This window comes from Myotis lucifugus, unplaced genomic scaffold (genome assembly GCF_000147115.1).
Source record: "Myotis lucifugus unplaced genomic scaffold, Myoluc2.0 scaffold_5, whole genome shotgun sequence".
Classification (NCBI taxonomy): Eukaryota; Metazoa; Chordata; class Mammalia; order Chiroptera; family Vespertilionidae; genus Myotis; species Myotis lucifugus.
This window is the reverse complement of record NW_005871053.1, coordinates 3405016-3426441: the sequence shown is the minus strand read 5'-3', so window position 1 is coordinate 3426441 and position 21426 is coordinate 3405016.

Genomic DNA, 21426 nt, shown 5'->3' with positions numbered 1-21426 from the left:
TTAAAGACCCCTCATTTTAAATGTTCTCTGGCTGATATGAATGTAAAAATCATTTAAAAAATTTATCGTGAGCTAATTACATTTTGGCTAATTCTTTTTTAAAAAATTTTTCATTTACAGTTTACATTCAATACAGTATAGTGGTTAGACAATCATTTACTTTATAAAGTGTTCCCCCTGATATGGCCAGCACTCACCTTGCTCTCTACATATGTGTAATTCCTTTGGATGGAAGTATAATTTTGAAAGATGATTTTCTCTGTATAATTTTTACTGAGATGTTTGACCAGATTTTCTCTAAATTGGCCTAAAAGTCACTCACTTCTCTTTTAAAAATTAGAAAATTCATTCCTCTCAAAAATGATTAGTTTTATTGGGATTTAGCAACTCCTATAATTCCAGCATACTTTTTAATTAATGTAGATTTAATATCAAATGAACAATACTACAGTCTTATCTCAGTTTGGGTCTGAAGATAATAGAGCAAATGACAAAAATACTAAAATATAAAGTGATCATATTGGTTAATGCCTAGCACCATGCCTACAGGCCATGAGTTTTCCTGTTTAAATAAATAAGTTATAATATATCAGCATGAACAATTTAATTATTTAAACTGAATTTAATAAATCAACTTAAAATGAAATCAGTCAAACCACTTACTAAAATGAACTGCCCATTTGTCTGAATAACTCAAATATCTAATCAAATCCTGTAGTCAAAACAGTTTTCCATGTGGAAGAAGATTTAGTCTTCATCTTCACGTAGATAATAGGCACTGACAATAATTAACATTAATGGAGTCGTCTAGTGTGGAAAAGAGAAAAGCTCAAGACCTTACTGAGTAAATGCAGTCACTGGCTCTCTAGGCCTCAGTACTTTCCTGGTTTAAAAACTGTTGAATTTTTATCTGCCAACCTGTAAATCACAGCAGCAGGCAATATGCTGAATCTTCCCCAGGAGAGCAAAACAAAAGAAAAACATGCAGGAATTCTTGTGAACACAAAACATACACAGAACAGAAAGTGTAAGAGAAGGGTGTCAGATGCTAGCACCTTCCTTTGTCTAAGTCAGCACCTGTTTTCATCACAGAAGATATGACAAATGCAGAACTCCCTTTGAAATCAGAAAGTGAATGCTTCAACCTGAACTTAAAAATCTGTGCTCCGAGCTTCTTGTGAAGCTAGAATATTGAGTCCCGAGCTGTCATTTGTTTCCAAATTGTATTTCAGTTTCCCAGATGACACAGTAAAATGGAAGAAAAACAAAACAACAACAACAAAAAAAAACCCAGCCCTTTTCCAGAAACCGCAACAGTTTGAAAAGTTTATTTTGCTGTTGTTTAAAAAGAAAGGTTGGCTTCGTATTCTCTAAGAGTAAATAGCCAATGGAATGGTACCATTTTAGAGAGACTCTTTGAAAGAATTGTAAGTACATATGATTTGAAAGCTTAAAATAATTTAACATTTTCTAATCATCTGCTTTTTATAATAGTCTGATATTTTCTTATAAACTATTATTACTCTTAAACACTTTAACATGTCTGAGGACTCTTCCAGTCAGAATTTTTATAGAAGAAGCTGAAGAACTTACGATTTTGTGAATTGATGCTTTGGAATGAAAATTACAAAATATTTTTCATTGACACATTAAATGTATGTGCGGTGAGATAGTTTATGCTTGTTAGAGAAGAAAAAATTAAAGAATACTTAATCTGTTAAACTCTGTGTGTATATAAAATAAAGAATAAAATAAAACGAAAGGTTATTTAAAAGGTAATACAGGTGACTTTTGCCGAGAGGACACTGAGAATTGAAAGTCACCTGTCAAGAGGTGGTCTTAACACTCCCGTCATATAAAATAGTTCCTTCAGAAATGGCATAAAATATACGTTTGGTGTCAGGGACCACCTTTCCTTCTGAAAATTAGTCATAGAGGTTTATTTCATCAGTGATTTCAAAACTGTCTCAATATTTTAAAATTATATTTGTAACAGATACTTATATATTTATGTTGGTCAATCATCATTTTCAAGAGTTAAGGAGGATGGATTTTTATTCTTTGTTCTGTCAAGAATCAGGTGCATGACCTACACAAAGCAGGTCTGTCACATGTTCACAATGCCACCTGGGCTGCCTCCCCACAGGGGCAGGTCAGTGATCGAGGGTCTGGTGCAAGCAACAGAGCCAACTGGCTGTCAGGTGTGAAAGGAAAATTACTGGAAGAATATAGTCCGCACATTGTAAGGAGGTTGTTCTGGGAAATATGTGAGACCCAGAGGGATTCTGGAAGTTAGGACTTTCTGGCCAAGACCACAAAAACTACATGGCACTTAAAACCTAGGCACTCATAGCATGGCACACCCCACCTTCATTCAAAGCCCTCTGTGCCTAGCTCTGGCTGGGAGGGGGTGAGGACGGAGAGGAATTCCCCCTTCACCTTCCATCACAGAAGTGGCCCTGCCTCCCACTGACACTGCACCCAGTGTGATCTTTCTTTTTTTTTTTAAATGGCAGATATTAGAAGCAGAACAGAAACAGAGAAGAAAGCACACAAAAAAGTCTATGACATGATTGTTCCTTCTTCTTTTTTAAATGATATAAAATATGAAGACAAGTACAGAGATACAAAGCCCATCTTTTAGTCTCCTCTGGTTTTCCTCCAGAGCCCTCTGTCACATTCTGGAGGCTAATTTAAATGACTGCAATGCATTTGAATGTCTTAAATGAAAGACCGTTTTCAAAACATTTTTTCATTCAATTGGAATTGTAATGAAACTCAATCTATTTACACACGTTTTATAAATGATATGACATTACAATGCTGAATAAAATGTGAAAGAAGCAATAAGCTAACAGATGTTCTGTGAACATGGTATCCATACATTTGAAAAAATACGGAATGACTGAGTGTAATACCTTATCTTAGAAGAAAATGTCGTTGAAATAGATCGATGATTTGTAGTAAAAGAAGAAAATATGAAGAGGTTAATAGCAATAGCATAGGCCAAATATAATAAATAACATAGCAGTCAAAATCTGTCTGTAACATAAAAAATCAAAGAAAAACCTAGTACAGGTAGAGTTCTTAGGAATTAAACAAAAAGGAAATCCACCCAGGGAAATAATTTTCAAATGTTTTGTCCCAATAGTTCCCAAGGAGTGCTTGGATGGTTGAGTTTGAAAATCTCAGTCCAGAATACTAAAGCCTGTATCCAAATCCATTCTCCACACAGGCACCAAAGCGGACTTTCTAAAGCACAAATCAGATCAGAACCTCGGCTTGTTTTCTGTGCTTAGAATGTCCTTGCTTCTTTCCTACCTTCCTTCCTCATGGCTAGTTATTTCTCAACCATCATATCTCAGCTTAAATGTATACCCCCACCCACCCCAACATTTAGCAAAGAAAAATGTAAAATTCTTAAATTCCTATTGTCTATGATCCCTAACCCCTCGCCTCCCCACCCCCCCACCCCCCCACCTCCCAAGGACTATATATAGATCTTGAGGTTAGTGGACAGGCCTGTTTCTCCCTACACATCTCACAGTATCTGGCATGTAGCAAGTAGTCAATTAATATTGGTTGTACAAATTGATGTTTTAAATAAAGATTTCATTCTATCATTTTCTACATTTCAGAAAGGTCGGGTATATTTTATATGAAATAGTATTTTGTTTCATGATTCATATGAATTCTTTTTAAACAGATGAGATAAAAGTACAAATCTTCAAGTTCACCAAGGCAAGCTAATTGGCTGTAGTTTCAGACTAAGGAGAGGTCCTATGATTAACATAGAACTCTTCTATATAGCAGTTGCTAAGAGAGGAGCCACGGAGACAGGCTGATTGGATTGGAATCTGGGAGGAAATAGACATGAGGTGTGGGAACTTAGACAAATTACTCTGACACTCAACTTTCTTTTCTGAGAAATGGGAAAAAATAATCCCTTCATTGGATTGAGGTGTGGATTAAATAAAACACCATAAAGAAAGCATCTAATATACACCGGACATATTGTGAGCAGTCATTATTGTTACCCAAGTGAAATCTCCAAGTTCAGTCCACTTTAGTACATTCAAAATTGCAACATTTTCCATAATCATCAGAATGCAACCCTCCCTAGTTGCTTGCCAAGTTGCCCTAGTGATGAAAATCATTGTAGTTTGTGTTATGCTATCTTTCCAACCTCATGCCAAAAAGCTATTTTTTTCCACCATTTTATTTTAAATTTTATTTATTTTATTTTAAATGCTTGGGAAAACTGAGGCACAGAGAAGTAAAGTGACGTCTGCGGGTCACATAGCAAGTTAGTGAGCTTCACCAGTTACTTTGGAGTATCTGCCTTAGCCAGTGATTCTGATCTGTTTCCAACTTTAACATATTTTGGTGATTTGAAATGTTGGATTCAACATTTTTAAAAAGAAATTGAACCTGATCTGCACCTGGCACTATTTATTATTCTAAAGTATTTGAATTCCATCCAGTTCCAAACCCCCATCTGTAAAAAGTGCTAGCAAGCAGAGAAAATATATATATGAAACTATTACTCGTTATAATATGCTTCCTCCTCCCTCGAGCTCTTATCTCCACGTGCCATGGCATAATTTCAAAATCTGTGGGACACAATACTGGCCTAATAATTGCATACTCGTTGTTATCAAATAATTTTCAGGAAAGAATGAATAATACTTTTATAATAACAATAAAAGCGGAGGAAAATATAGTTAAAGATGTCTTTTTAATGAAAAATAAAATGACTCATGACCTGAACTCATAGCAGATGATCCTGGTTATTAAAGTCATGGATAGAACAATGTATGCACATGAACAGGCCTTGTAATCCTTGTCAGCCCAAGTTCTATGATTATTGCACCTTCCTTTCAATCTACAAATGCTTCAGTTGTTTCTTTCAGGAGGTTCTGTGAGCACTGTTACTCAACAAAACAGTTGTCCAGTGGCCCTAGCCTTGAAAAATACCTATAAGAAATTTTTGCTTGTGTGTAGAAAAAGAAAATTGCAGAATCATAGAATGTGGACTTGAAAACATTCAAGCCCCACCCCCCACCCCAAGCTGGTGACTTCTGTACAAAGCACTCATAATTCAAACTGTAACTTACTCTATTTCTACTTATCTTTGCTTTTGGAATTGTTTGGTCTCATTAGGTTCAAATAAGACTTCTTTGGAAAATTCTGGATATGCCCTAGAGAGCTTCACAAAATGCTTTTCTAATGTGACATTCCATAAAAGTAAGAAGACAGTGATTTACTCCCACCCCCCAAATATTTTAGTTAGCATTTGAAATATTGAATTAATTATCTTCAAAGAGAAGGTGGATTCAGTCTACTCCCTTAAGTTACCATTTCCACAGTGTAAATATTTCAGGTCCTTTTGTCAGTGGGTGGTTTATTCATAATTAAGAGTTTATTCTTGGCTTCTTAAGAAATGGAGTTATAGCCCTGGTTGGTTTGGCTCAGTGGATAGAGCATTGGCCTGCAGACTGAAGGGTCCCAGGTTCAATTCCGGTCAAGGGCACATGCCCGGATTGCGGGCTTTATCCCCATGGGCGGGCGACGTGCAGGAGGCAGCCGATCCGTGATTCTCTCTCATCATTCATGTTTCTATCTCTCCCTCTCCCTTCCTCTCTGAAATCAATAAAAAAAATTTTTTTTAAAAAAAAGAAATGGAGTTATACAAATTAAATCTATTTAGACTAATTTTATTCTTCCTTTATTTTCGGAATTCAATAAAGTTAGAGCACCTATTGGGTTAAATGGTGGCCCCCACAGAGATATGTATGTATTCTGACCCCTGAAACCTACGAATGTGACCTTCTTTGGAAAGGGGGATCTTTGCCAATGTAATTAAGTTAAGGATCTGGAGTTGAGATCAGCCAGGAGTGAGCCGTAAATCTCATGACAGGTATCCTTATAAGAGACACATAGAGGAGAAACACATGGAGAGAAAAGAAGACAGAGAAAGCCATGAAAAGACAGGGACAAAAATTGAAGTTATGTAGCCACAGCCACAGAAATCCTGAAGCCTCTAGAAGTTGGAAAAGGCAAGAAAGAATTCTCCCCCTGGAATCGTCAGAGGGAATACAACTTTATTTTAGACTACACTCCAGAAATGTGAAAGAATAAATGTCTGTTGTTACAAGTTACCCAGTTTGTGGTAAATTGTTATGGCCGCCCTAGGACACTGATACTGAGTTTGCTATAGTCCTGCATTCCCAAATCTATTACATAGAGCAAGTGCCGAGTGATAACCTGTTCTCCCTTTGTATCAGAGTAACTTCACCTTCACCTTCCTTGGTTTCATTTAAGGTCAATGTATTTGTGTTTTTTAATCCACTTTTAATGCTTACTGTTGGGGAAGAGCCAAGAGATACCCTTGGATTCAAGATGCTAACTAAAAGCTCAGATGGATCTGGAAAATCATAGATATACTAGAGGCACAGTGCACGAAATTCGTGCATGGGGGGGGTCCCTCAGCCTGGCCTGCATCCTGTCATAATCTGGGACCCCTCAAGTAGGGTCCCCAGGCCTGGCTGGTGATCAGGGCCTATTGGGGCTTTCCTTCCCCCAGCTGCCAGCAGCTGGCCCCGCCCCTGCCACTGCCACTGCCACTGCTTGCATCTGTGCAGCTCTGCCCCCCCTCCCCCGCCACTGGTCACCTCCTTCTGCAGGTGACAGGCGTGGATGCAATCGTTTGGCTGGCCCAGGCCTCCCTCTGTGGGACAATCACTGGCAGGCCCCACACACCCACCACAGCATCACTGACTGGTGACCTGGGCCTCCCTTTGTGGAGTGATCAATCACGGGGCACCCAGATCGATTGCCCTGCAAAGAGAGGCCCTGCCCACCCACCGCAGCACCACCAGCCAGGTGTCCTGGGCCTCCCTCTGTGACCACCAGACGGGTGTCCTGGGCCTCCCTCTGTGGGGCAATCGTGGGGAGATGGCAGGGCCCCCTGACCAATCACATTGTACCCGCCTTGGCTGGCCTGGCGCCAGTGCGTGTCATAGCGTGGTCGTCCGGAAGGTCATCTGGACGGTCATTCTGCTGTTCAGTTGTTTGGTCAATATGCATATTATGCTTTTATTATTATAGACTAGAGGCCCAGTGCACGAATTCGTGCACGGGTGGGATTCCCTTGGAGTGGCCTGCGGGGATCGGGCTGAAACCTGCAGTCCAACACCGCCTACAGAGGTCCTACCTGCTGCTCCTGCTCATCCTGGCCCCGCTGCACCTGCCACAGGCTCGCGCCCACTCAGTCCCAATCGGGAGAGGCTTGCACTGCTGCAGCAGCGCTCACCAGCTGTGAGCCCTGCATCTGGCGCCCTCCTGAGGGGAGTGGCTTGCGGGATCAGGCCGAAACTGGCTCTCCGACATCCCCAAGGGGTCCCGGATTGTGAGAGGGTGCAGGCCAGGCCGAGGAACCCCACCAGTGCATGATTGGGGCCGGGGAGGGAGCACAGGAGGGCTCCAGGGCATGTCCGGCCCAGCCCGCACAGTCCCGATTGGGGCTGATCAGGCCCGGCTGGCCAGGGTCCAGCCCATCTTGCTCAGTCTTGATCGGCCGGACCCCAGCAGCAAGCTAACCTACAGGTTGAGGGTCTGCCCCCGGCCGGACCCCAGCAGCAAGCTAACCTACAGGTTGAGGGTCTGCCCCCTGGTGGTCAGTGCACATCATAGCTACAGGTTGACCAGTCTACTGTCTGCCCCCTGGTGGTCAGTGCTTGTCATAGCGAGCAGTTGAGTGGCCTTAGCATATCATTAGCATATTATGCTTTGATTGGTTGAATAGTCGAATGGTCACTGGATGACCGGACACTTAGCATATTAGGCTTTTATTATATAGGATGCTCTTGTGTCATAAGATGCTAAATGTTCATGAGCTGAACATACTATGAGAACCCCAAAATTAAACAGGGGTTTTTGTCACATTGGAAGCTCATTTCTTCTCTCTCTCTTGATTATGCTCCTGCCACTAATCATGAAAAGTGGGTTATAAGAGATTGTGAAATTGTGTAAAAAAGAAAAGAAAAAGTGTACCTACAGACATAAGCACACATGATTTTATATATAATTTTGTGGAGCAATGATTGACTCTTTTTTTTAAAGTATATTTTATTGATTTTTTACAGAGAGGAAGGGAGAGAGATAGAGAGTTGGAAACATCGATGAGAGAGAAACATCGATCAGCTGCCTCCTGCACACCTCCCACTGGGGATGTGCCCCCAACCAAGGTACATGCCCTTGACCGGAATCGAACCCGGGACCCTTCAGTCCGCAGGCCGATGCTCTCTCCACTGAGCCAAACCGGCCAGGGCAATGATTGACTCTTTAAGCATCAATGGGCCTGTATTAGTTTGCTATGGTTGCCTTAGCAAAGTGCTACAAACTGGGTGGCTTAAGCAAAGGAAATTCTCACAGTTCTGGAGGCTAGAAGTCTGGAATCAAAGTGTCAGCAGAGTTGGTTTCTTTGAAAGCTGCGAGGCAGCCTGGCTGGTGTGGCTCAGTCATTGAGCATTGATCCATGAACCCCAAGGTCACTGGTTCTATTCCCAGTCAGGGCATATGGCCAGGGTGCAGGCTTGATCCCCAGTAGGGAGTATGCAGGAGGCAGCCAATAGATGATGTTTCTCTCTCATCAATGTGTCTATCTCTCTCCCTTCCTCTCTCTAAAAATCAATAAAATCATATTTTAAAAAAGAAGAAGAAAGAAAGAAAGCTGAGAGGCAGAATCTGCCCCATGCTTCTCCCCTGGGTCTGGTGGTTTGCTGACAATAGTTGGCATTCCTTGGCATGAAGAAGCATCACCCCAATCTCCACCTTCATCTTCACATAGTGTTCTACTACTTTTTTCTGTTTGTTTTTTGTTAATCCTCACCCAAGGATATTTTCCCATTGATTTTTGAAGAGAGTGGAAGGGAGGGGGAGAGACAGAAATAAACATCAGTGTGAGCAAGACACAACGATTGGTTGCCTTCTACATGCCCCTGAACCGCCCAGGGAATCGAGCCTGCAGCCAAGGTACATGGCCTTGACGGGAATGGAACCCGGGACCCTTCAGGCTGCAGGCTGATGCTCTATCCTCTAAGCAACACTAGCCAGGGCCTTGAGTATTTCTTAGAGACCTCATCTATTTCTCTGACCACATTGTGCTTATCTAACGCAGCAGTGACAGCTTCTGAGGGCTATGCAGGATGTCTTAGATCTCTCCATGGTTCCCCTGTGCCTTTTGATTGTTTGTGTTCTTGAAAGGATTAGTAAAGCTTGATACTGGGGGAGATGTGTCATTTATGTGAGCTAATTTGACAGTCCAATCCTTTGGGTTAGCTCAATGAACAGGAAAAGGTGAGCAGGAGGTTTAAGGAAATTAAGTTTGTAATAGAGAAGGGAGCTGACAAAGGCACATAGCTGGGTAGCATTGAAGCCTCAGCCAGGACCAGAGGCAATGAGTGGGTAGTGGCACCAATCCCCAAGGATGTGTAATTCTCCAGTAGGGCTACCAGCCTGAATATATGAACAGAGAGGGTGGATGGTTCAGCTAATGGAACTGGGTCCTTTTAAGGGTGGCAGACAAAACTAGAAGATGAGGAATTGAAGGAAGAGGGAGAGGGGAGGAAGGGACAATTTGAATCATTGTCCTCCCACTTCTCTTAAGCACTTTATTTAACCTCTCTTTGCCTAATGCATGAAATGGGATAATAATTCCTGCTTCATAGGCTTGCCATATGCTTTAAATAAGATAATGTGTATAAGGCACTTAGGACAATATTAAGTGCACAATAAATTATAATTTTCAACTAAATTAATCAAAACAAAATGAAGAGGTCAAGACCTTCAAGGCCTTGATGCAATCAAGACATGATTAGCAGTAATAAAAAAAAACTGAGAGGATTGAAAGAATCTGAAGTTGGTCTGAGAATGGAATATTTGAGTTTACAATTTCAAGGATGAAATAGTTCCAGGGAATGAAATGATCTGGGATGGGGCCCAGGGTCTCATAGGTAGCTAACATGCATGCCTGTGGTGATCGCTCTCGTTGATAAGATCCCACAACTGTGAGACTTCTGGAACAGATCCCAAAACAGTCAGTTTTAACATTTTTGCTTTTCACTAATGTAAGCATTATACAAACACAACTTACCTCTAGCTTATAAACTCTTTTTTTTTTGCTACACCAAATTTATTATTTTTAGCTTATACATTCTTAAATAACACTGTGAACAATCCTGTTGAAATAGATTGATTTGGTTTTTATTACTTCCTATGTAATGAAAATATTGGTGAGAACAACTGTGCTTCTCTTACCCTGTTGACCCCAGTGGATCTGCCATTTCCCCATGAATAACATATTAACTGAGGTCCATTAAGCAATGAGCCAAGAATGGCAGATTTCATTTAAATTACATTATAAACAATACTCCATTTGGCTAATTTACAGGATCAAAGAATAATTATTTGAGCATAGTTTCTAAAGAACAAATTAATTCAAATCACTAACAGATTTGCAGAAATTGGTTATGTAATACAGTATTTCAACAGGATAAATTATTTAAACTAACATTACTTATTGAAGTTAATAGTAATGCACTTGATAATAATTCGCAGAGATGTTTAATCAAAGGAAAACTTGTAAAGATGAGCCCTGGCCTATGTGACTCAGCCCGCACACTGAAGGGTCACAGGTTTGATTCCCGGTTGAGGGCACGTACCTGGGTTGCAGGTTCGTTCCCCAATGGATGTGTTTCTCTCACATCAATATTTCTCTCTCCTTCCTTCCTCCCTCTCTTCCACTCTACCTAAAAATAACTCCAACATCAGATGCAAATACCTTATGGCTTGTTTCTAACTTCAATTTCAAATGAATTCTTTTTCTTTTAAACATTCTACAATTGCTTAAAATTATATCACATCTTAGTTTGTTTCATATTTTTTCCTGAAATTTTTCATTATATTTCTCTGTTCCTTGAACTTGTGACTTTATCATACATTTTTCTGCCTTCTCAATGATATTATCTATAGAGTTCCTCCCTCCACCCCAAGATACTTCCTAGAGTCCTCTTTCTTCAGCTCTAATCTGATACTTTGCAAAGCTGTAGTTCAGAGATTTCTTTGATTTCTTTACTAGATCCCACATCTCCAGTTTCTTTGTGTTACTCTCCTGTTTTTCTGGAATATATCCTATAGTCATTTATAGAGAAAAGGTTAATGAACAATAAATCTTTTGAATTTTTGCATGTCTATATACATCTTCAAACAGCCCTCATCTTTGCTTGCTAGTCTGAGAATAAAATATTTTTTTTCCTCAGAAATTTGAAGAACTTGTCTATAGAAGTTTTTAGTGTCTTTTATCCTTGATGCTCTATAAAATTTCATTAGGGTCTGACTTTGTGGGGTTCGTTCTATAGTTCTGGACACTCAGTGAATCCTTTAAATATAAAGACTCATGTCTTTTTTAGTTTTGGATAATTGTCTTCTATTTTTGTCTTTGATAATATTCCCTCTTTCACCATCATCCATACTCCCTCATATATGGACATCCATACACAAATTTTTTGTCCTCTCTTCCTAGGACTCTAATTAATCAAAATTTAAATATTCCATATTTGAATCCTATGCCTTGTCTTTTTATTAATATTTCTATTACTTGTTAATTTTGGTCTACTTTTGGGGTCAAAATGAGCTCTTTTTAAATTTTCTAATAGTTCCCTTTGCATTGCCTTACTATTCTTGGAGCGGAAGGAAGAGGGAGAGAGATGGAAACATCAATGATGAGAGAGAATCATCAAAAAGCTGCCTCCTGTACGCCTCCTACTGGGGATCAAGCCTGCACCTGGGCATGCACCCCAACTGGGAATCGAATGACAGCTGGGCAAGAATATATCTTCTTGAATCTCTCTGAATATATTAGATACTTCAGGTATAATAGGAAAGACATCTGTACTTGGTTACTTAACTTACTAAGCCAGGATAATACCAGTAAGTATTCCATAGGATCATTTTGAGTATTAAATGAAATAATATATGAAAAATGATTTTGGATATTATAAAATATATAAGTATGATATAGAAAAAAGATAGCAAATAAATTCTTTCATTAACCTTGCTTTATAGTCTTATTTCCTTCTATATTTTCCATACACATGAAATTCCAGCCATGTCACACAACATTTTCCAAGTTATTTTTCTGAATCCCTTTTTGGCATACTTCTATGCTTTACCTATTTTCTTATGGTAGAGGCTATCATATATTTATTTATTTTATATTGATATATTTATTTTCCACATCTTCAGTAATAAAATCCTCATTATTTTTTACAGATAATTTTTCTTTTTATTTAAAAAATATAAAACACCATGGTAAATAGCAAAATTAAACAGCATGGGAAATACCCTGGCTGGTGTTTCTCAATGGTTAGAGCATTGACCCTGCACACCAAAGGGCCATGGGTTTGATTTCCAGTAAAGGGCACGCACATGGGTTGCAGGTTCGATCCCTGTCCCTGGTGGGGTGCATGGGGGAAGCAATCAACTGATATGTTTCTCTCACATCTATGTTTCTCTCTCTTTTCCTCTCTCTCTCTCCTTCTCTTTCTCCTCCCTCCCTCCCATCCACTCTCTCTAAAAATAAATAGAAAAAATATCCTCGGGTGAGGAGTAACAAAAATTAATTAATTAATTAATCAGTTAACTTTCAGAAAGCATGGGAAATAATTATTACAGTACTTTTAACAAGATAAGTCCAAACTTACATAGCATTTGGTACTCTCCTCACAAATCATCTTTTTTTTACCTTTTATTTGACTAACAACTTATCATTTTCTGACCTCTCCACCTCTCTTGTGGTTGATTCTGGAAATAAACAGAATCAGTGTATGCAACTTTTGGTAAGTGCCCAGAAACAAAGGGGGCATGCAGTTCTTCCCTCTTGCCTTCTCCCTTCTTGCTCGCTGAAATGCAGACATGATGATAGGAAATCAAGCAGCCACCCTAGAGCCTGAGCTGGAAGCTACACGCCAAAGATGGGTAGAAAAACAACATAGAGGGAGCATCCCAGACTCCTATCCCTGGAGCACTGTGTACACTAGCACTAGACTGATGACATCTGGATGTCTTTTATGGGAGGGGAGGGAGAGACGACTTCCTAGCTTGTTAGACCAATGCTTTTTGGGTTTTCTACTACTAATGATTATTCTAATCCTAACTAATACATTGGGGAGAGAAAGAGAAAGAGAAAGAGAGAGAGAAAGAGAGAGAGAGAGAGAGAGAGAGAGAGAGAGAGAGAGACATCAATGTTGACAGAGAATCATTGATTGGCTGCCTCCGGCATGCCCCCACACTGGGGATCAAGCCTGCAACCCGGGAATGTACCCTGACTGGGAATCAAGCCATGACCTCCTGGTTCATAGGTTGACACTCAATCACTGAGCCCCTGTGGCCAGGCCACATTATCTTTAAATTTTGAAGATTTAAGGTTTATGTACATTCATTTATTCACGTATTTGCTTGGTTCCTACAATGTAATAGTGATCTAGATTCAGGGGACTCAAGGTCCGTGTTTATCCTTCAGGAATATAGCCACTAAATAGAAAATTGCAAATGTGAAGTGTGCTACTGGGGAAGAAGTAGGCAGAGACAGACCAGTTCAAGCAGAGTTTACAAGTAAGTCAAGGTGAGGCTATGAAAAAGCTATTGTAGGGTTTTAGGGGAGTGTGTGGGACTTACAGGTCAGGTTTACATGGAAAACTTACTCTAAAGAGATTCCTCCTCCCCAGACCCTTGCCCCTTGCCTTTTAGTTTCTGCTTACCCTTTGGAACTCAGCTCTCCAATGACATTTTCTCAGGGAAGTCCTCTGTGGTACCCCCGATTCCATCTGGTTTTCCTGTTACACAGCCGGTGTTCTTCCTTCAAAGTATCACAAATAGAATAGAATTGTTAATAATATTTTTAAAAAACTTGCATATAAATAGGATTTTAAAAACAAATCATGCCATGTGTATCATATTTACTATTTAAACAAATTCTGTCATTAATTTTTGAAACACAATCTCCTCTTAAATATATTTTTAGTTTGAAGCAATAGACTGAATACTATAAGTTACTTATATAACAGTCTACTTATGTTTTCAAATATTTCCAGATTTAACATTTTTAAGAGTAAGAATAATTTACTGAATTTTCTCTTAAAATCATGATACTAATGCTAAAATCCTTTCAACTCACTTCTCTTTGTTATAACACCTAGCTTCTTCCAAATACTGAGAAATCTGTTATGAACATGTTTTTCTCATATGTAAGAAAACCCAATTGATTTTCTTTTTAGCAACAAAAATCAGGTCATGGGAGAAAGAGGAAGGTGTCTGATATATTCATCCTAAAATGGACAGGCTTGTGTAAATGAGAAGTAAAAGGTTATTTAAATGAAGAAGGTTAAGACCCAAAAGGCTGTGACATAGTTGGATCATTCTCATTACGGAAACATTAACATAGATGAGTACAATCTGCAGACCAGCTAAATCCAAATTGCACAACGGTACCCAAGGGAACAGAAACGATTTCAATAGTTTCCTTAAACATAGAGCCAAACAATTTGAGTTTGAAAGGGTTGCTAAGTTATTTAGAAGAACTGTTTAATCTTTAACAGTAAAATATTAAACCTGAGATTTTTTTGATCTATTACTTATTTTTAGAGAGTAATAAATTTATTATTCACATATTCTGAATGAGCTTGCATCAATCACTATGAGACATTCAATCAAATTCATCTTGAAAAATGAAATGGTAAATGCATTTAAATTCAAGAAAGCCAATTTGGGGCAATTGACTATAATTAAGAATGTTCACTGGAATAAGGACTACTAGATTGATGAATTTATAAGAAAGAGCCTTGAAAACACTAAAAGTTAAATATCAGAGTTGGAATTTTAACATCCAACTGAAAAGAATAAAACAGGAAAGGTCTGTGTGAGTGAACAAGTAACTGAGTGACTATGTATGAGAGTGTTTACGTGTGTGTGTGTATGTGTGTGTGTGTGTGTGTGTGTGTGTGTGTATTGAACCACAGTTAAAGTTATCAAAAGAAATTGTGATTCTTCCTCCTTCTCAACCCCCCAGCTTCACCACCACCAGAGAGTGATATTACAGTCATGTGTCACTCAACAACAGGCACACATTCTGAGAAATGCATTGTTAGGCGATTTCATCATTGTGCAGACAGGGGCCATGATGAACAAAACAACACGATATTAAATCAAGCACAAGAGAAAATGATGAGGTCAAGAGACACCATAAACACGAACTGTATGATGCAGCTGCTGGCATAACAGGGCACACTGTTTTACAGCAATTTTTTTTATAAGTTGAAAGATTACACCCTAAAATACTGATAAAAAGTATAGTGTAGTAAATACATGAGACATTTATTATATTATGAAGTATTATGTAATGTACATAATTGCATATGCTATGCTTTTATACCTCTAGCAACAGTAGGTTTGTTTACACCATCATCACCGCTAACATGTAATGACTTGCACTGTACCATTTGACATCACTAAGTGATAGAGATTTTTTTTTTGCCCCATTGCAATCTTATGAGACCATCATATATGTGATCCACCATTGACCAGAATCATCATTATGCAGCTCACAACTATATTCTTCCTCTTTACTCCTCCCAGTAAATAAAAATTTGGAATCTGAGTTTCTCCATAAATTAAAGAAAATTGACAGAAAAGGCATTGAAGAATATACTTTAAGAAGTCTATGCCCTGGTGGTATAGTAGTAGGCAAATTCACTTCGGATACCATGCTTTCAGGGAGAAGCAAAAGGTTTCCTGCCACCCTCTTGAGTAGAAACTGTTTGAGCAAATAACATCCACAGTTATTATTCCTGCAAGCACAAGTCAGCTAATCAGAATAAACTGTGCCTGCTTGTGAAACAGGTATTTTCACCATTAGTTTGAAGTTTTAAAAAGATGGTGCGTCCTTAAATGCAATTAAATTTGATGCCCTGAGCTTGGTAAAATGCCAGTAACACCTTCAATTGGCTTTTCCCCAAGAAGTACCATATTGATGTCACTGGCAGGCACTGTTGCCAATTTAGTTCTTTTGACTGCACAATCTTCAAAAGAGGATTTCTAAATTTAACTAAAGCACTTGCTATAATGCCAAAAACTAACATATTTGGTTGCCTTCACTCTTCCAACAACAGTGCTTAAAAAACTGCCAAGGGCCTAACAATCAGGTAGGTGCCTTAGGCAGTGAGGAGAATAACAAGAGTTAGGTTTAAAGGCTATGGGTGTTCAGTAAAGGCAGAGAACATATTCCCCCTTCTTCAGTGATTGCAGTAACCGCTTCCAGTGACCTGCTCTGCCTGACTCCACCAATCCAAGCGTTATTCCTTTCCTATCCAGCAGAGACCTAGCACGGACTCCAGTGTCTCTACATTTTCTAACCTTTTTGTCTATTCCCACGCTGCAAATTCTCAACTAGAGAACATTCCAAACTTCTATCACCTCTATTCATAAGTCTAGCTATTTTTTTCTGGAAAACCTTTCATAACGTAGAGAAAAACACCACCGTTACAGAGTTGAGACATCTAACCTCAAAGAGGCCTTTAGAACAACCTAGTAACCCTTTGATTTCTATAAGCAACTCCTTCTCTCTTATTCTTTTCTGCAAATACTCATACCCCCAATAAATCCACTGTTCAATCCCTATACCTCACGCTCAGCAGAGGTTGCCTGAAAACACAGAGAGAAAATCAGGGTTATAAAGCATGAACTCCCTCAAGGTCTGGTTTCATACTTGCTTCATAAGGCTTCCCCCCACAGCCCCCAACCCCAAATACACACACCCATACCCTCCTATCTGAGCCCAATTTTCCCACCAGGGATCTAGAGCTCACAAGTCTCCTCTGAGACCTTCCTGCAGCAATTTTTAGTCCTTGACATCTTCAATTGGTTCCTCTCCACCAGCTTTTTCCTGTCTGCCTGCAAACTTGTGTAAATCTCTTTGTCTTTGCAAACAATACCCCCATAGCACTGTACCGCTCTATCTTTTGATTTCTCTTCATTGGTATGTGCAACCACTGCTTTTTGTCAGATTATAAAGGTTCACTATAGAATAGTTATTTGAAAACTTTAAGAATGTATAATTAAATAAAAGTTGCTATAATCCTATAGTCCAGAAATGAGCATTTTACTTAACTCTTGGTGTATTCTCTCTAGTATTTTATTCTATACATTTATATGTGTGGATTGTTTTATTTTGTAACAAAATGTTAACCTAAGTTCAATATACCTTAAATTTTAAAGTTTTCACCTGTTATGTCAAGAACTAGAGGCCCAGCGCATGAATTCGTGCATGGGTGGGGTCTAGGCGGTCTGGCCACAATAGGGGCGGATCAGGACCAGGCCTGTCAAGAGGAGGAGATGGCAGGAAGTTGGCTGGCTGGCCACCCCAATTGGGGCCTGATCAGGGCTGGGCCGGCTGGGGGGAGGGGCCGAGGGCAATTGGCTGGTGGGCTCCACCCCCAATTGGGGTGGAGGGCCGATTGGGGGTGGGGCCAGTCATGGGGTGGGGCTGTGGGAGGTGGGCAGGCCAGCCCCGCCCCCAAATGGGGTGAGGGGGCCAATCAGGGGTCAGTGGCCGGAGGAGGGGCTGCAGAATGTTGGCTGGCCGGCACTATCTGCTATTGGGGTGTGGGGGGCATCAGGGGTGGGGCCATCTGGGGGTAGGGCCACAGGGGCGTTGTCAGCCACCCTGCCCTCTATTGGGGTAGGAGAGGCCGATCAGGGGCCAGGCTGGCTGGGGGTTCACTGGCCTCAGTGAGTGTCATAGTGACCAGTCGTTTCAGTTGTTACAGTGTTCTGGTCACTGGCATTTTATACATGTAGATATTATCTTTGTCACCAAATATTTCTTGAAAAATAATTTTAATAGCAGCATGTTAGCTCATTTTTCGCTGCTCATTTCTTTTCCCCACATGATGGCATTAACAATACCTTATAGTATTTGTCAGTTTAATGGATAAATAAATACATGTGTATTTAAATTTGGGTGACTTTGATTTGGGGGAATTTGGGCATTATTTTGTCTGTGTTTACTGGCCATTTCTTTTATGAAATATCTGTTGGTGCTTTCTTCCCACTTTTCTACTTACTTTTAGGGCTGTTTATTTACAAGTATTAACCCTCCTCTTTGTGTGTTCCAATAATTTCCCCACTTTGTTATGTGCCTTTTAATTTTTATGGTGTTATTTTATTTTATTTTTTTTAAATATATTTTATTGATTTTTTACAGAGAAGAAGGGAGAGGGATAGAGAGTTAGAAACATCGATGAGAGAGAAACATCGATCAGCTGCCTCCTGCACACCCCCTACTGGGGATGTGCCTGCAAACCCAGGTACATGCCCTTGACCGGAATCGAACCTGGGACCCTTCAGTCCGCAGGCCGACGCTCTATCCGCTGAGCCAAACCGGTTTCGGCTATGGTGTTATTTTAAATTTAAATACTCAGATTTCCTTTTAGACTTATCCTGTTGGTTTTATGACCTGTACATCGTCCCCTTCCTGAATCTAAATAATTTTCTTTTTCATAGAGACTTTAACTATTTACATTTAACTCTTTCACACCCCTGTAATTTACTTTGGGCTACAGTATGAGGTGAAAACCCAAATTAACTTGATATTTTTCATAATGATGTCAGTAGCATTTATTAAATCATCATCCCTGTCCCTTCTGATGACATATACACCATCTTTATGGTATATTCTGTGATGCCATTCTGTCGGCCCTTTCAAGTCCTTCTGTGCTCTGTTGTGTGTCCCAAGGAGGCTGGCCTGCATAGACATGTTCCACATTAACAGGCCGCCAGGGCTCCTGGCGGGAGGCACTGATGGAAAGAGAAGGGGAGCCGCGGTATTTCTCCCTCCTGTCTGCTCCAGGTGGTATCTTGGGCAGAGACCGCACTTACTCTCTGGCACTCTTTCCCTCTTTAGACAGGCATCCCATGATTACACCTCGCTCACTAGTTGACCCAGCCCCTGAGCTCCAGGGACTCCACTCCCCCTTTTCATTCCTGCAGAACAGAGGTATCGCAGCTGCAGCTGCATTGTGAATTTTGGGTGGCTTTTCAGGCTCTTCTATTATCTGTGTCACCCATTACTCTGCTTTGAATGTTCAGTTTAATATAAGTTTTCCTGTTTGAAACCTAAATGATGATGTTCTCTTGCTATTCATTGATGTATGTGTTCTTTTCTGGACCAGGGTTACAATTTTAATGATTGTAATTTTTCTAAAATATTTTCATTGAACTCATCTTTTTAAAAAATGTTATTGCCTAATTTTGTTTCATAAAAACTAATTTTTCCAAGTGAACTTTAAAAAGATATTGTCAATATTTTTTATATATTAAAAATACACTCACATGAGTAAACAAATCTACGTATACAAAATGTTTATTAAAGAATTGTTTATACCTTAGCTGGTTTGGCTCAGTAGATAGAGCGTTGGCCTGCAGACTGAAGGGTCCCGGGTTCAATTATGGTCAATGGCATGTACCTCGGTTGCAGGCTCCATCCCTGGCCCTGGTCGGGACACATGTAGAAGGCAACCAATTGATGTCTCTCTCACATCAATGTTGTTTCTCTTTCTTTGTTGCTCTCCCTCCGTTCCACTCTCTAAAAACAAATGGGAAAAATTTCCTCGGGTGAGGATTAATCTAAAAAAAGAATTGTTTGTACTCATAACGAAAATTAAAAACAACCAATGTTAAATAAATGTATGATATATTTATACATTGTGATACTCTAGGACTTTAAAAAGAATATGAAATGTATACTGCTATGGAAGCATAAATTGCTATAATTATTTTGGAAAATTCTTTGGCCATATCTACTAAAACTAATTATGTGAATGCCCTATCACCAGGCTATTCCACTTCTAGATATATACCCAACATAAATATGTACATATGTTCACAAAAAGACATACAAGAATATTCCCAGCAGCTCTATTCATAATATTCTTAGTTGGGGGACAACCCAAATAGCCACTAACAAAGGAATGTATAAATTATATTCATGTAATGTGATCTGGCAATGAAAAGCCAAACTACTGAATGACTCATAAGTGTAATGTTGAATATGAGACCAGACACAACAAAAACATGCTGTATGATTCCACTCAAATAAAGTTAAAAAGTGGGTAATACTAATCAATGTTATAGAAAGTCACAATAGTGTTTACCTTTGGAGATTTGGGATCAGAAAAGGTTGTGAGGAAGGATGATTTCTGCACTTTTTGTATGTAGATAAATTTCAGCTTTAGAAGTTTAAAAATATATAAGGTAGGTCCATATGTATTGATGTAGAAAGATATCCAAGTTATGCTGCTAAGTTAAATAAAATAGTTGTTAGAGGGTACATAAAGGAAGAGTCCCATATGTGTGAAAAAAGACTATCATATATGTGTGTCTGTGTTGTGTGTAAATATATATATTCATGTCTGAATGAATACATATATACACATACTTACACACAAGAGAAAGTAAGAGAATGAGAAACTTGATTTAATTTTCTCCCCCAACAAACATGAACTATTTTCATAATAAAAATTATCAATAAAAAATTAAATGGAATATTTGTGTCACAATGCATTGAAGCTGTAAGTTAATTTAGGGAAATAAGTCTATCTTATAGTACTGTTTTCCTAGCCAGAAACATGGTATGTCTCACCATGTGCTCATCTCTTCTTTTATACCTCCAGTCAAGATTTTTTAAAAATATATCTTTATTGATTTCAGAGCAGAAGGGAGAGGGAGAGAGATCTGCCTTCTGCACGCCCCCTACTGGGGATTGAGCCAGCAACCCTGGCATGTGCCCTTGGCTGGAATCGAACCTGGGATCCTTCAGTCTGCGGGCCAACATTCTATCTACTGAGCCAAACCGACTAGGGCTCGCCAGTCAAGAACTTTAACTTCCTTCCTATAAGCCCTGCATGACTCTTGAGAGGTTATTCCTGTGTGCTATTTGTTTATTTATCATTGCTCTTATGAATTAAATAGTTTGATAGCTAGGTTTCTCAAGAGAGAATTCTAACCTCTTTATTTCCCATTCATTTCTAACCTGCTCAACTCTAATGAAGCTGTTCTGGCAGATTATCAACTGCCAAGTACAACAGATGGCTTCTGTTTTTCAGCATGACACTTTTAGACAGTTATAAGTTCATTGATTCAATAAATATTTGTTGATCATTTGATATATGCTAGACCCAGTGCTATACACTGTAGGTAAACATAAGCCCTGCTGTCAAGTTGCTTATACCTTAATGGAGAAAACAATAAATGGGTACTTACAACACAGCTGAAGTACAGATGTGCACAAGATGCTATGGCAAACATCAGAGC